This window comes from Pistacia vera, unplaced genomic scaffold (assembly GCF_008641045.1).
Source record: "Pistacia vera cultivar Batoury unplaced genomic scaffold, PisVer_v2 Contig143, whole genome shotgun sequence".
In the NCBI taxonomy this organism is placed as follows: domain Eukaryota; kingdom Viridiplantae; phylum Streptophyta; class Magnoliopsida; order Sapindales; family Anacardiaceae; genus Pistacia; species Pistacia vera.
The window spans coordinates 232,185-248,917 of NW_022195500.1; the positions used below are offsets into that span (position 1 = coordinate 232,185).

At 34.5% G+C, this 16,733-nt stretch overlaps 1 pseudogene; it reads right to left on the minus strand.

Annotated features, from left to right (window-relative positions):
* Window positions 1-857: 857 nt before the first annotated feature.
* Window positions 858-11,560, minus strand: LOC116123551 (annotated as a pseudogene).
* Window positions 11,561-16,733: the final 5,173 nt, after the last annotated feature.

Genomic DNA, 16,733 nt, shown 5'->3' on the forward strand with positions numbered 1-16,733 from the left:
CCGGTAACATTGTATAAGGGAAATATGAGATCATTAAAGGGGAAGGTTGTAGGACCTTGTACCTGAAAATATTCTATTAGCACTTCCTGTTTTAGTATACTCTCGAACTCAAATTTTAAAAATAAATTTGTATTTTATTCTTTTCATAAATTTAAAGATGATTCAGTATATCTATTCGTTACAATTTTAATTTATTTATACATGATCTAAAGAAAAAAAAAAAAAAAAGAAGGTAAATAAATCTCATAAGCTATGTGACAAATTAAAGTACTTCCAGGGACTTTCACATGAACTTTTAACAAAAAAGCTTTTGTTTTCATGATGTTCTTTATAGATTATGATCTATTGATTTTGCATTAGTTACAATTTTTTTTTTTTTTTTATATTTTAAGAAAGAATAAATTTGACGATGAATTTAATAAAAAAATAATTTGTAAAATTACTGTGACAGAGTGCACTTAAAAAATGGGGTGTTGAGAGTGCTTATAAAAGGTGCATATTAAATTCTACAAAAGAACTATTGCATAATAAATAAATAAATGTGCAGGAACAGATCAACAACTTCAACTTTCATGATAGAAAATTTTGAACATGTAAAATTAGAAATAAAAGTGAGAATATTCACTTACCAGGGAAATTTTCTTCAGAGAATGTTATGTAAAGGAACTCAATTTTTCACTCCAATCAATCTTAAACGATATTAACAAGCTTTTCAATTCAAGTAAAGAAGTGTGAATAAAGATAATTAACAGAGAGGTCTACCTTCATCGAGTTATCCCTAATTGCTAATAATCTTTCAAAATAAACAAAATTGAATGAAAAAAATTTAGAATGTCTATAGATACAAGTCTATATAATTAAGGAAAGCAGAAGTCGAATTGATGCCTCAAGTTTTCAAGGCATATGACAAGAAATCAGTCATGTATAGTCCTCCCAATTGAAGCACCAAGCCCATGCAGACCAGAACTTTTAATATTGCAGCCCTCTTTATCGTATTTTTTCTAGAGCCTTAACACCTTCGTAAGTCTTGCAAACAATTGTGAACATGGTGTCCATTCCTAACTACTCAGAGAAAAGCCTGCACTCCAAAGAAGATAAAAAAAAATGTCAAGCATGGGGTATTAGTGAAAACATTTAGCTTTGTCACACTTTTCGGTAATACAAAAGCTAGAAATTAAACATGAATTCTAACCATTAATTGTCTCTGCAACAATGTACAACATAACCTCACTCACCACTCAGGAGCAAACAACACTACAACAACATGCAAGCTTTAAGGATGAACCTACTAGCAACAAATTCAATGGATTATATATTTGTCTGTAGAAAATCATGTAATACAACATATGCTTGGCCATTGCAAAACTTAAAATGGTCCTTATTGATGGGAAACAACAAAATCAGTTAATTATAAACAAGAAAAAGCAACCAGAAACAAGCCAATACAAAAAGCATAACATCACCAAAGAAAGATGAAGAAAAAGATAGAATACATGATCAATCAACCTGCTAAGATTTTCATCCACAACTTTGCCAAGTGAAGCAACAATACCATGAACATCCTTGGTTGGTTGAAGATGTGATGCCTGAGAGCCATGACGTGTTTTCAGCATACAAAAAACGCCTGCAGTAGATTTTTCATGCTGGAGAATCTGCCCTGTTGTTTCCTCCTCACTTTGAAGGTTGAAATGGTCCTCATTCTCAGTCTTAGTCCACTTGAAGAATGATACTTGCCAAGAATAACTGGCAGAAAGCTTATTAGAAAAAAAAAAAAAAAAAAAAAGACAAAGATCAAAGTGTCGTACAAAACTAAAACGAGTCAAAACCTCAAAATACTTCAAAATTTGAAGTCAATGAAAGATTTTCTCCAAGTAAACAGATTTCACCTGAAGTCCAGAATCCCTTTTACCTTCCCTTTTTTGATGCATAAACTGTGTGACTAAGTTTACCATCTAGATTTTCAAGAAAACATTACATGATCGAGTAGTTACATTTAAGGGTGCCATTTCAAGAATCTTTTTTGATCACTAACAACCATTCCCTGGTGACAAGTGCTTGATCTAGTGGCTAAAGTGCAAGTTACAATAGAAAGCTACATGTTATACATACAATGGTTATAGTACGTCAACCAAAACCCTATCCAAATTGTCGAATCTATTCTTATGAATTTGGGCACCACCCGTTTGATCTAGCTGCTAGATTGTAGGGTTTATCATAAGAACTATTTGCCTTGACATTTTCTTCTGCAAATTTCAAGATGGAGTTGATATACATTGATTCATGTACTGGATTAAAAGAATAAATATACCTTGTGATTCAAGTATAGAGTCATCTAACTTGTTGCTTTGGGACTTCAAAAGTTTTATGTGGTCCTCGTGCAGCTTGATTTTCAGGCCTAGCATTTGTAGATCATCTTGAAGTCTCTACAAAGATTAGGATAGAGCAAAGCATATGTCATTTGATCATTCTGTTCCAAAGTTGGACATACTATTAAGAAAACATATAAAACATAGAATTAGAACATACTAAAATATAATGCTTCTAGCTATGTCCTTAGTCAAAAGTATAAAACAAAATGTGCTTTTTTTTTTGCTAAGTCAAAATATGCTCTTGCTTTTGGAAAGAAAGCAAAATAATATTTTAAACTAGTTCATATCTATTTCCAAACAACCTGAGAATGGTAAAAGATAGCTTATGCTTGTGGATTTCCTCCATTTTGCATTCCAACTACAGTAGTTTCCTTTTGATCCACTTGCACTGATGCTAATGAATCTTGGATAGACAAAGCATTTGTTTGAATTGACAGCTGCAAATGAGAGGGATAATCACGGCTTTGAAAACATCAATTTACAGCAAAAACATTACAGATGGAAATTACTGGTACATGCATAGGATTTGACTTTCTCCTAGACTCTGCCACATATTTTCCATCCAAAACAAAACAACAAGAAAGCCAGAAAACAGGAAAATATAACAAGCTAGGTAGTTCCTATTTTATTACATTTCAACATTAGTTTGCAATAATGCATGAATCATTCAAAGATGCACTAGTCTAAAACACATGGCCCCAAAGATGCCCTCTTCCAAAAAACAAATTGTGGTTTTGCAATCAGGGAATAGCTCGTCTACATCAAAACAAAAAGACGCTACTACTTTTCAGTACTACCAACACTTCAAGGATGAAAAAAAAAGTGATATTTTCACTGAAAAAAAAAAAAAAAAAAAAAAAAAAAAAAACTCATTAAAGTAATTTTGTATCACCAAAACCTCAATTCCTCACTGAAAGGACTAACACGCTTGACATAATAATTCAAGTTTGACCACGCAACATTCATGAGCAAAGAACAAAAAAAGGATCTCCGCCAATAGCAAAAACAATTTGCAATCAAGCATTGAACTTCCAAGCAAGATGTATTATCAATATCTGACAATTTATTAGTGAAAACTTGTAACTTCCTAGTTTCTCGGACATCATAAAACAACTTCAAACAGCAATTCTAGCCAACAATTAAGTTAGTTTAGCAGGTTGAAACTCTATGTGTTGTAAAAGAGACGTTGGAATCAAATCTCGCCCACAACAGGGTTCCAGGGGCTTTATTTATATTTGTAAGTTTTCTTTTTTTCCTTAAAAAATAAAAATTCCAAGAATTTACAAATCTAGTACTCTTTTTTTTGTTTAACTTTCTATAAATGTTGTGGGTTTCAGAAAAAGCAAATGCCCAGATTAAACAATACTCTAGCTTGTTCTGTGCAGTTAAAAAACTTCAACACTGAATCTCTATGTTCTTAGCATTCTAAAAATTTTCCTTTGATACAATTAACAATTGTAACATTTAACTTTTCATGATCAATAAAATTATCCACAAGAAGCAAAATCTAAAGATTGTTACTAGTAGAGATGGTTAAATTAAAAAGTCAAACGTTTTTCCTCTTTAGCTAGACAAATAAATCCAAAACCAAAAGCTACAAAGTAATGAGTGACTAAGAATTTTCCATCAACCAATGTCTGCATCCTTCAAATTACAGTACACAACTAAAATATGAGATAACCAGTACTAGATAGCACTAAGCTTTTAATATGTTACTGTTTCATTGGACTAATATTAGGCATTAGTTATAAAAGAATATCATTATCTTTTTCGTCCTTGCAAGTAAATATCCAAAACAAAAAAACGCAATTAGATAAAGACGCATACCACTTTTTCCATAACCCACTAAGGTCAACACATACATAACCGTCCACCTATGTTTACAAACTTTTTCAAGACATTCAAATCATGTAGCAGACAAAAATGGTAAACTCCAAATGCAATAGAACAATTATAGTATTAGCTTATCATGTATAAGCTGTTAGATAAACAATAACAATAGGCTGATGCACATCATATTGTCGTATAAAGGAACATGAATTTGATTAACTCTTTGAACATTTGAACATTACTAATTTAGACATACATGCTTTCAGATGGGCCTTTAGGGTGTCTTTGTTACATTATATTGCACAACATTAAAACTTTAATATTACATGACCCAGTTCTAAAGACATGTATTGACCTCACAATACAATCCATGTATACCTATGTTGTTAGTCGCTGATAGGGTTTATGCAGCGGAAAACATAAATAAAATCCCCAACAACAACATTGAACCCAAGAACCTTATACCCGATTTACGTTATTTACATATGAAATGATATTAAATATAAAATTTCTAGATTTCATACAAGCGTTTGGAGGCTCCTTCAATCGATACGAATCGCTCCCACTCTAAGATAAGAGTGAACTATCGGTATCCACACGAAGACAAGATGGCGATCGACTTGCAGTCTTAAGTGCTAGCAAGACACACAAGCAAAAAGGATGCATAATTTTCTTCAAGAAAAATTCTCTTCTCCACCAAGTGAAAAACGTGAGAGAGAGTGAGGTGAGTGGCTTGGATTTAATTAATGTGTTTTCCCATTTTATTTTAATTTTAAGTTGCCTTTTACATGCAATAAAAATTAAAACCCCAATCTAGTTAGGAATAAATTTATTCCATGACTAGAATAGTAAATCCTCATTACCAAACAAGGTAATAATCCACATGACATCTTATTCAAATTCAAATATGATATTTCATATTCATATACTATCATTATTAATATCATCAACTATTAATATTGAATATATATATTTAAATTCAAATATGAATTTCATATTTCATATATATATATATATATATGAATATATTTAAATACATAATCTCACTAATTTTAATTTCAATATGAAATTAAATATAGACAACGACCTCAACAAATTTAATTGCACTGTGAGATTACCAAAATGTCGTTTCATCTCAAAAGACAAAAATATCCTTTCCATCATAAATGACGAAAATACCCTTTCATCACAAATGATGAAAATACTCTTTCTCACCAATTCATCCTTAATTTGTCTTTTATGTGTGTGACCCGAAGGCTCCTCATCATATCGACAGTGAGTAGTCTCACGATTGACACCAATCAATCGTCTCACTAAACACAGATCAAGATTGGCCTCTAGTAAGGCATCATGGCCACCCAATAGATTCAGATTTAGCGAAACAGCTTGCCTATCAACAATATGGTTATCGTGCAATCTGATCCTTTCATCATCTGTTATCTCATTGAGGCTAAGGTACAAAAACAATGTCAACCTCAGTTATCTTTGATATCTTTGTATTCAGTTACTGGACCAATGATCGGAATAATAAATTGGATTAGGCAACAACTTAAACCCACTGTGGCCACAGCTTTAGTGTCATTGTCATTCACTTAATTGCGCCGTGAGATAACTTCTCCTGTACCCGGGAGTGATGAATCCTTTGTTGATCCACCATAGTCTTGATACACTTCTCAATGCAGCCAATCACTACCGTATTGATAGCTCTGAATAGAACTACATTAGGCTGGTGTCAAACTACACCAATCGGTGCACAAGGTGCTCCGATGATCTCAAGTCTAAGGATCACATGCATCACCATTCGTTAAAGGATTTATTCCATAGACATTGGGGTTACCATCTATATGAAATCCTCTGGTGGGTCTGTCCAATGAACTTGCCTACAACAAGCACCCATGTGTTGCACCAGGTTGTCAGCAAACAACCTTGACAAGTGAGATCAGTCACTATCTTTCAAAAAGGTCATTTAACACTATGATAGACTTACCGTACTATCTGTGTCCTTGGTCAAAATAATACTAAGGCTACGGACATTTCTAGAATTGCCACCATATGTGATCATAGGGTTCTCACTATCAAGATTTGAAACACTTTATACCCTCGTCACGGTTCTACCATCCTAAGGACATATATCAATACACGCAATTATGATTTACATGATATAGAAGAAAATTGTCTTTTATTGATTAATAAACATTATTTTAGAGAGTCAATTCTACAATAATTGATTGGCTCCAGGGCATCCACTCTAACAATCTCCTACTTGCACTATAACCAATTATTCATGTACTCAACACCGAATGACCCTAAATGCCCATCAAGCTTCTACTACAACAGAAACTTTAACCGTGGGTTAGTAGGTATTCTGCAAATTTGCACATCCCTTTTTCTAATCGATTTCTTAGATCAGATTGAATCAATTAAGTAAGTGTTTGGATCACTAGTGAGACCGTAGTTCCTTAGCCATAGCAATGGCTCAATTGTTGTCACAGTAGAACTTTACTGGATCAGCAATGCTTGGAACCACATCAAGTTCAGTAATGAACTTCTTGATCCAAACCGTCTACACAGCTGCATTAGGTAATGCGATATACTTAGCATCAATTGTAGAATCCGCTGCAGTACCTTGCTTTGAGCTCTATTAAGACAAAATATAAACTCGGATTGTAAGCGAAAATCATCTTTATCCATTTGGAAACTAGCATCACTTTATCTTCTTGCAGTGAGCTCATCTTCCCCTTCATAAACCAAGAACATGTCCTTAGTTCTCTTCAGGTACTTAAGGATATTCTTGACATCTATCTAGTGACGTTTATCTGGATCTGATTGATATCTACTACAAGTGCTCAATACACATGAGACATCAATCCGAGTACACAACATGGCATGCATGATGGATCTAATCGTTGACGCATATGGGATCCACTTCGTTTTATCTCTCTCATCGTGTGTTTTAGGACACGTATCCTTGGAGAGATAGATACCATGTGGCATCGGAAGAAATCCCTTCTTGGATTCTTCCATACTGAATCTCTTTAGTACCTTGTATATGTATGTACTTTGACTTAGGCCAAATAACCTACGTGATCTATCACTATAAATCTTTATTCCGAGGATGTAGGCTGCTTTTCCTAAGTCTTTCATGGAGAAGCACTTGGATAACCAAGTCTTTACCGACTACAAGTTCGGTATATCATTCCCAATGAGAAGTATGTCGTCGACGTACAACACCAAGAATGTCATTGTGCTCCCACTTACTTTGTTGTAAACACAAGGCTCATCTTCATTCTTGATAAAACCGAACTCTTTTATGGCTTCATCAAAACGAATGTTCTAGCTCCTTGAAGCTTGCTTAAGTCTATAAATGGACCTTTGCAACTTGCATACCTTATCAGCTTATCTGTCAAGAATAAAACCATCGGGTTGTGTCGTATACATATCCTCTTTAAGGTTTCCGTTCAGGAAAGCCATTTTGACTTCCGTTTGCTAAATTTCACAATTGTGATATGCAACAATCGCAAGCATAATCCGGATAGACTTAATCATAGCAACTAGCAAAAAGGTTTGTTCATAGTTAATACCATGAATTTGTTTGAACCTTTGGCAACCAGTCATGCCTTATAGGTATGCACCTTGCCATCTATGTCAGTCTTCTTCTTCAAGACCCATATACACCTTATAGGTTTTACCCCTTCAGGTGGATCCACTAGAGATCATACTTGGTTCTGGTACATGGAGTCCATCTTAGATTTCATGGCTTCAAGCCATTTAACGAAAACTGGATCTGATATAACGACTTCGTAGGTTATGGGCTCATTGTCTTGGTAGACCAATACATCACCATTTTGAGTCACGAGAAAACCATATCTCTTGGGCTCATGACATACTCTCCCAGACCTTGTAGTTCTTGTGCTACTTGAGGTGGTTCACTTTGATCCACGGATTGTTGAGTAACCTCCTCAAGATGTTCAAACACCTCTTGTGGCACATCTTCCCGTCCTTAGTCTAATGTATCTTATGGTTCTAGAACTTCATCGAATTATACTTTTCTCCCATTAGTACTTCTTAGGAAAAATTTATTTTCTAGGAAGACACCAGTACGAGCAACAAAAATTTTGTGCTCTTCTGGATGGTCGAAATAGTATCCTTTGGTCTCATTCGAATATCCCACAAATATACTTTTACAAGATTTTGGGCCCAGCTTGTTCAAAGTTAATTTCTTGACATAAGTTTTGCAACCCCAAATCTTTAGATAAGTCAAGTTGAGCTTTCGCCCACTCCATTGTTCATATGGAGTTTTATCTACAGACTTTGACGGCACATAGTTCAGTATGTGAATCGCAGTCTTTAGGGCATAACCCCAGAATGAGGTAGACAAATCACTAAAACTCATCATGGACCTAACCATTTCAAGAAAGGTCATATTCCTCCTTTCAAACACTCCATTGTGTTGTGGTGTATACGGAGGGGTGAGTTTTGATACTATTCCACATTCTTTCAAGTATGTTTAACTCAACTTACCATACTTGGCATAGTTGTTATTTTGAGAATATCCTTATTGTCTATTTAAGAACACATTATTATAAAACAGTTCCATAAAGAATATTATTCATACTCAAGGACAACAATCCATTAATAAAGTAATATCTTTACTTGTCCTAAGTGGACACTAAAATATTATTTCTAGAAATCGAGGAAAAATCATAATAATCCACAAGTTCCAAGTAACAAGCCCGTAGGCAAAATCAGACAATAAGATCCTACAGCTAATGCAACAACACGTGCTCCATTTCCAACTTATAGGTCCACCTCTCCCACGGCGAGTAATCTATTTTGCCGTAGTTCTTGCACATCAGAACAACTGTGAGTACCACATCTTATGTCAATGACCCAAGGTGTTGACGGGAGAAGTTAATCCCAATCATGAACGTACCTACAAAGAAGTAGCATTCTTCTTCCTTTATGCTAGGAAGGCCTTGCAATATTTCCTCCGGTTGATGGGATTCCCACAGTGAGGACAAACGCCCTTCCTATCTACAACAATTCCTTCTAACGAATTCTGAGCCTTTTCCTTCTCACTTGAGTTGGCTTCAACCGACGTCAATGATTCTGACATTTTCATGCCTGACTCAGTAGCCTTCAAGATATCTAGAAGCTCGGAAAGGGTATTCTTCTTATCATCTTCAATGAAGTCATAGACAAATTGAGAGTAAGAATCTGGCAAAGATTATAATATTAGGTCTATTGCTAAACCCTCATTAAGTCTGCATCCTAAAATCTCAAGCTTGTTCATATACTCGGTCAACTTGAATATATGATCGCCAATTTTGATACCCTATTCCATCTTGCATCTGAACAGTGACCGAAACACCATATGCTTCTCATTTCTCTAGAGAAAATAAAGAATATAAGTTAAGTCCATATTCTGGTACTGCTGTCGCAGTAATGGTGTCATTGATACAAGCATAATGTATCTTGTCATTTCTGCTTTTGCATCATGTGTATGTTTCATATATACATACCCAGTCTGATGGATAGAACTATCAACAGGCTCTGGTGACAAAGCCTGCTCAATAGTGTATAATCTATCACTTGACTGAAGTATATACTAGTCAACGAAATTCTCACCATTCCATTTGTCTCCCAGTTCGATGATTTGTTGCAGTGATAATGGGATCATATTGCTCAATTTTTTTAAGTGAATCTACAATACAGAAAAGTAAAGTCAATATAATGTTTATTATTATTTTGATATGGTCTTTTATTAAAAATGCTTTCACTATTTTCCTCAAGCCAATAGCTCTCACTATTAACTCGGGAAAGCCCGTTGGCTTTCCTAGTGGGCTGAGATCCCATCTAGCCCATTTCAAACCTTCGCTTTAGCGAACAAGTCAAAATAAGTTGATTAGGTAGGCCAACAAACTTAATCCATATAAGTTGATAGCTCCCACTACCAACCTCAAATGCATAGTAAGCCAACAAACCAATCACACAATACAATGACCGAAGCCATTGTTCTCAAGTGTGATTCTCACTATCAGTAGAGTGGACACTATATGTCGCCACGTACACACAACAAGTGTACTTCTCTACTATGCCTATGACGAGCTTATCAACCTTCGCTTTGTCAAACAAGCAAAACTCATCATTTTAAGTCGACCCATCACCATTAAGAAAAACTCCAATGATATTCAATCTCCCATTGGTGGAAATGTACCATTCGCTTTGGCAAATAAGGTTTCAACGAACAGTGGTTTGATTAAACTCATGGTGATGGACAACATTTCAATTTTGACTTAATATACTTTAGTTGAGTGGTTTTTTATTTTATGTCTCACCAATTTTATCTTTCTTAGCATGTTATAGTCATAACATACACCCTTGGCATGCATACTAAGCGTAAAATAAACGTGTTGGTACATAGCCTTAACTAAAACCGATTTTCTCAAGTCAAGAGGAATGGGTAGGTCAACCTAGGTTTAAAAGGAAATGGATTCTTCAAGTAATTTCGCCTTTTTCCCTTCCATCGCTTCTTGTTCTCGAACATTACACAACTTTTAAAAATAAAATTACATCTTACATTATTGAAAAGAAACCTCGAGTTACATTCGAGGGGAGTGAGATGAGAGAAAGAATTTACATTGGAGGTTTAGAGAAAGGCAGGGCATGCAGACCCTATTTTAAATTACGTAACCCAAAAAAATTAAACTAGGTTCGTAGGCTTATGCACCAAGCACCATGCATATTCACAAACAAGAATCATGCATAAACAATCAAAATTTAATTTTGATTGGGTTGGTAAATTACAAGTTACCCCTTGAATTTCGACAGTGTTATTTAAGTCCAACAAGTTTTAAAATTTTCATTTTAGTCTCTTGTATCGGGCCTCACTCAATTGAGCCTCCAGAATGTTTCTAACATGTAGCAACAATTTTTTAGAAAATTATGGATTAAAAATATCACCCAACAATGTGATCACGGCCCAAAATTCAGGCCATTGCATCTTTACGTGGGCTACCCAAAAAATCCAGATTTGGTGCATGTTTTAACGCGCACCAGATCAGGCCCTTAGCTGAAAAACCAAGTGCCAACCGAGGCCAAGTGCTGGGAGCACTTGGCCACCACGAGGCAACCCCAAAACAGCAGCCAATCAAGAGGATAGTAGTGGCGCATTCACATGTGCCACTGCTGCGTGCGGTAGCAGCCTTGGTGTAGTTGCACAAGGCTATTGCTATGCCATTTGCGGTGGCATAGCCCAAGGCCACATGCTGGAGCTTTTGGCCAGCACTCCTCCCCGTGCAGCAGCGTGCAATAGCCACACGCAATTTGTGAAGCAGTAGCACACGTTTGCATGCTACCATTACTACTTCTTGTTGCTGCCGTGCGCGACAGCACACAGCAGCAACACACCACCCTACAAGGCAGTATCCTCTTATGACAGGAATCAAGTTTTATTTGATTTCGATCCCCCAAATACAGATGCAAGAAAAAAAAACAGATTAGCAACACTTTAACCGCAGCAGATTTTTAACACAAAAAATCAGTTTTTATATATCATGCAATAACATAATTGATACATAACGAAATCAATTCAACCAAACGTTGAATAACAACGTAAAAGGTATAAGGAAGGCTCTGATACCACTATTAGTCGCTGATGGGGTTTACGCAGTGGAAAACAGAAATAAAATCCCTAACAACAACATTGAACCCAAGAACCTTATACTTGATTTATGTTATTTACATGTAATGCCCACATCGAGATACATAGCTTTACTTATACCCTGATACCCTTAGTTGAATTTTGTTAAAGTTATCTTGAACAAGTGTGAAGAAAATTCCCTAAAATTCCATTAGGGGTAAAATGGTCTTTTTACTCATAATTAGTTGAAAAAGTGGGGAGGGAAAAGAGATAGAATTTCATGGAGAATGCAATAAAAATAAGGGCATTATGGTAATTGACTAAGGGACATAGATGAAATTTCATAGAAAGTGCAAGGGTAAAATGAGAAACTATAAGTAATATTTTGTTATATTAAGAGTTGAAGAATGAAACCCTAGCCATTTCTTCTCCTCCATTCACGCCACCTTCCACCCAAGTTCTCTCAAATTTCTTCAATCATTTTTCAAGGAAATTCATAGATGTTGGTTTATTTTAGTGGAATTTCAATCCCAAGCATGCTTAGGTAAGATCCTTGCACTAAGATATGAGATTTAATTTTTAAAGTGTTGAATTCTTATGATTTGTGTTCATAGGATTTAAGAGAAAGAGAGTTGGATCAAGGAAGACTACTAAAGTGTTGGATTGCTCACATCTAAGGTAAGTAAATCCAACCTTATTTATGATTGGAGTAATATTTTGTATAGAATTTCTTTTATGCATGTATGTGCTTATATATGAAGAATTGTTGATGGAATAGATGTTGAATGATGGTTAAAATTTATCCATGAGAAGTAGTGTTTGTGTACTTGATGTTTGATGAGAGTTTGAATGAATTATGAAAGAATTGGAGTAGAATTTATGGAGTGTAAATCCTAGACAGGTTTGACGTTAATCTTGGTGTGTTTTATTCCAAATTTTGGTGGCTTAGAAGAGAGGTAGAAGTGTAGCCAAATTAGAGTTAATGTGTGCATATAAATTGTTTGATGAAATGTCAAAGAGAAGTGCATGTATGAGTATGATTATTTGTTATCTTGAGATGAGTTTGTAGATGGTAGAAAATGACATATTAACATTCCATATTGCATTATTGCATCCAAATATGTGAATTTAGAAAGAATAATAAGCATGAGCCCATCTACATGCATACATACTCATAAGAGCATTAAAGAGCAATAATGAACATTAAAGTTAAAGAACAAACAGAAAGAAATGAGAAATATTAAGGAAGTTCAAATCTGAATTTTTATTTGAAGAAGTGTAAAAAGATAAATGAACAGAAGGTTGTTGCGATAGGGAACCGTGAGTGACATAGCCCCGCATGCACACCGCCTTTAGTGAGCGGCCTCAGAATCAGAAAGAAGGATTGTACAATCAGTTAGAAGTGCATGTAGATGAGGACTATACCCAGAATTAGAGTATACACTCACACAGCCAAGGTTCCAAATTCATGCCTCAACCGAGTACGATCAACAAGAAAGAAAGAAAGAATGAAAGAATGAATGAATAAATAAATAAAGAATAGAAAAGAAAAGAAAGAAAGAAAGACTAGAATAGAAAAGAATAGAAAGAAAGGAAGCGTAGAAAGAAATACAGAGAAAAGAAACAGAAAACAGAATAAAAAAAATAGAAAAACAGAAAAGAAAATGCACATTAGCATCATAACTATGCATGATACCATGCCTACTATCATGAGTAATGAGAAATTAGAAATAGAGAAAGAATAGAGAAAGAACATAGAAGAATAGTGAAGTGTGATGTAAGGAAAGAAATTCAGAATATGAGCAACGGAGATAGAAGGGTAGCATAGCGGGTTTACTTACTGAGCAATTAGTCCGCACCCTATTGTTCTCAATGTTTTTGCAGGTAGTAGGTGAGATGCGGTCACTTGGAATGTCAAGAAACGGAAGGGTTTGGCAACACTGTCGAGTTGTTTTTTTGTGACTGTATTATATTATGTAAATATTTGTATATAAAGAAAAAATAGATATGGGCACATTATTTTATACTCATCTACAAGTATATTTTCTTATATATATCTAGTGAGTTTTACTATTATTTTACGAGTATACTAGCTAGAGAGAGAAAGTATTACATTACATATGAAATGATATTGAATATAAAATTTCCAGATTTCATACCAACGTTTAAAGGCTCTTTCAATCGATACGAATTGCTCCCACTCTAAGATAAGAGTGAATTCTCGTTATCCACACGAAGACAAGATGACGATCGACTTGCGGTCTCAAGTGCTAGCAAGACACACAAGCAAAAATGATGCATAATTTTCTTCAAGAAAAATTCTCTTCTCCTCCAAGTGAAAAACGTGAGAGAGGGCGAGGTGAGTGACTTGGATTTAATTAATGTGTTCTCCCATTTTATTTTAATTTTAAGTTGCCTTTTATATGCAACAAAAATTAAAACCTTAATCTAGTTAGGAATAAATTTATTCCATGATTAGAATAGTAAATCATCATTACCAAACAAGGTAATAATCGACATGACATCTTATTCAAATTCAAATATGATTTTTCATATTAATATATTATCTTTATTAATATCATCAAATATTAATATTGAATATATATATTTAAATTCCAATATGAATTTCATATTTCATATATATTATCGTCACTAATATTAATATCATCATATTAATATATTAAATAATATATATATAATATTTAAATATATGAATATATTTAAATATATAATCTCACTAATTTTAATTTCAATATGAAATTAAATATAGACAACGACCTCAACAAATTTAATTGCACTATGAGATTATTAAAATGTCCTTTCGTCTCAAAAGATGAAAATATATTTTCCATCATAAATGATGAAAATACCCTTTCATCACAAATGACGAAAATACCCTTTCTCATCAATTCATCCTTAATTTGTCTTCTATGTGTGTGACTCGAAGGCTCTCATCATATCGGCAGTGAGTAGTCTCACGATTGACACAAACAATCGTCCCACTAAACACAAACCAAAATTGGCCTCTGGTAATGGCCACTCAATAGAATTGGATTCAGCAAAGTAGCTTGCCTATCAACGATAAGGTTACCATGCAATCAGATCATTTCATCATCTGTTATCTCATCAAGGCTAAGGTACAAAAACAGTGTCAGCCTTAGTTATCGTCGATATCCTTGTATTCAGTTATTGGACTGATGACTGGAATAATAAATTGGATTGGGCAACAACTCAATCCCACTGCGGCAATAGTTTAGTGTCATTGTCATTCACTGAATTACGCCGTGAGATAACTTCTCCCGTACCTTAGAGTGATGAATCCTTTGTTGATCTACCATAGTCTTGATATACTTCTCAATGTAGCCAATCACTATCGTATTGATAGCTCTAAATAGAATTACGTTAGACTGGTGTCAAACTACACCAATCAATGCACAAGACGCTCCGGTGATCTCAAGTCTAAGGATCACATGCACCACCATTCGTTAAAGGATTTATTCTATAGACACCAGGGTTACCATCTATATGGAATCCTCTGGTGGGTCTATCCAATGAACTTGCCTACAACAAGCACCCATGTATCGCACCAAGTTGTCGGCAAACCTTGACAAGTGAGATCAGTCACTGTCTTTCGACATAGTCGTTCAACACTATAATAGTCTTACCGTATTATCTGTGTCCTTGGTCAGAATAATGCTAAGGCTACGAACATTTCTAGAATGGCCACTATATATGATCACAAGGTTCTCACTATCAAGATTTGAAGCACTTGATACCCTCGTCACGGTTCTATCATCGTAAGGACATATATCAATACACGCAATTATGATTTACATGATATAGAAGAAAAATGTATTTTATTGATGAATAAACATTATTTTAGAGAGTCAATTCTACAATAATTAATTGGCTCTAGGACACCTACTCTAACACATATGAAATTGACAACCTAATGCTTTTCATTAGAGTAGGACGAAGTTTGTATTGGTAACCTTAGAATTGACAATTAATTGTCTTTCGTCATAGTGGGATGAAAATGTAAACTTTAAGATACGTGTATCAACCTTATAATACATGCACTATTTATGTAGGACTTACACAATAACAGAGAATCGAATTTACTGTAGAATGTGTTTGAATTTATAGTTTACACTTTGTTGTCTTTCATAAGAGTAAGATGAAATGCAAACTCTGGACACATGTCATAATATATGCACTATTTAAGTACAACTTACGCAATGACAATGAATGAACCTACAACATAACTGTGAGTCTAAATTCTCAATTCACACTTTAAGAGTCTTCTCTTTTTAACTAGTGAATGAACCTACGACAAAACCATAAGTCTAAATTTTATAATTCATAGTTTAAGAAACTCCTTTTTAACTAGTGAAAAACAGATGAAGAACAAGTCAAGAGCATGGAGCAACTTAGGAAAGTGAAAGTGCAGTAAATAGGTAGGCAAAAATGTTGGCTTCTACTGGCAAAGATAATTAGGCAAAGAGATTTGGTAGAATTAACACGTTTTAAGCAGATTGATTGTATGTATTAATATATTTGTCTGCTATGCACGTAGGGAGCTAATATGTCATTATAAAATCAATAAACAAACCATCACAAGTTTCATATAATTGAGCAACACCATCATTATCTAACCAATTAAAGACAAGTGTGCACGAGTGAGTGTCTACCAGCCTTGACGAGCAATCTATCCCTTCGCTTATCCTAAACACAAATGATCATGTTCATGATCATGATTAATTAATCACATTAAATTTAAAGGTTGTAAAAGACTTAATAAAAGTTTCATGGCGGGGCCTTTGCCTTGCACAAAAACTTTGACAAATTCGTCATTTGATTCACTAATAATTAGAGTTAAAAAGAAGCTGGTG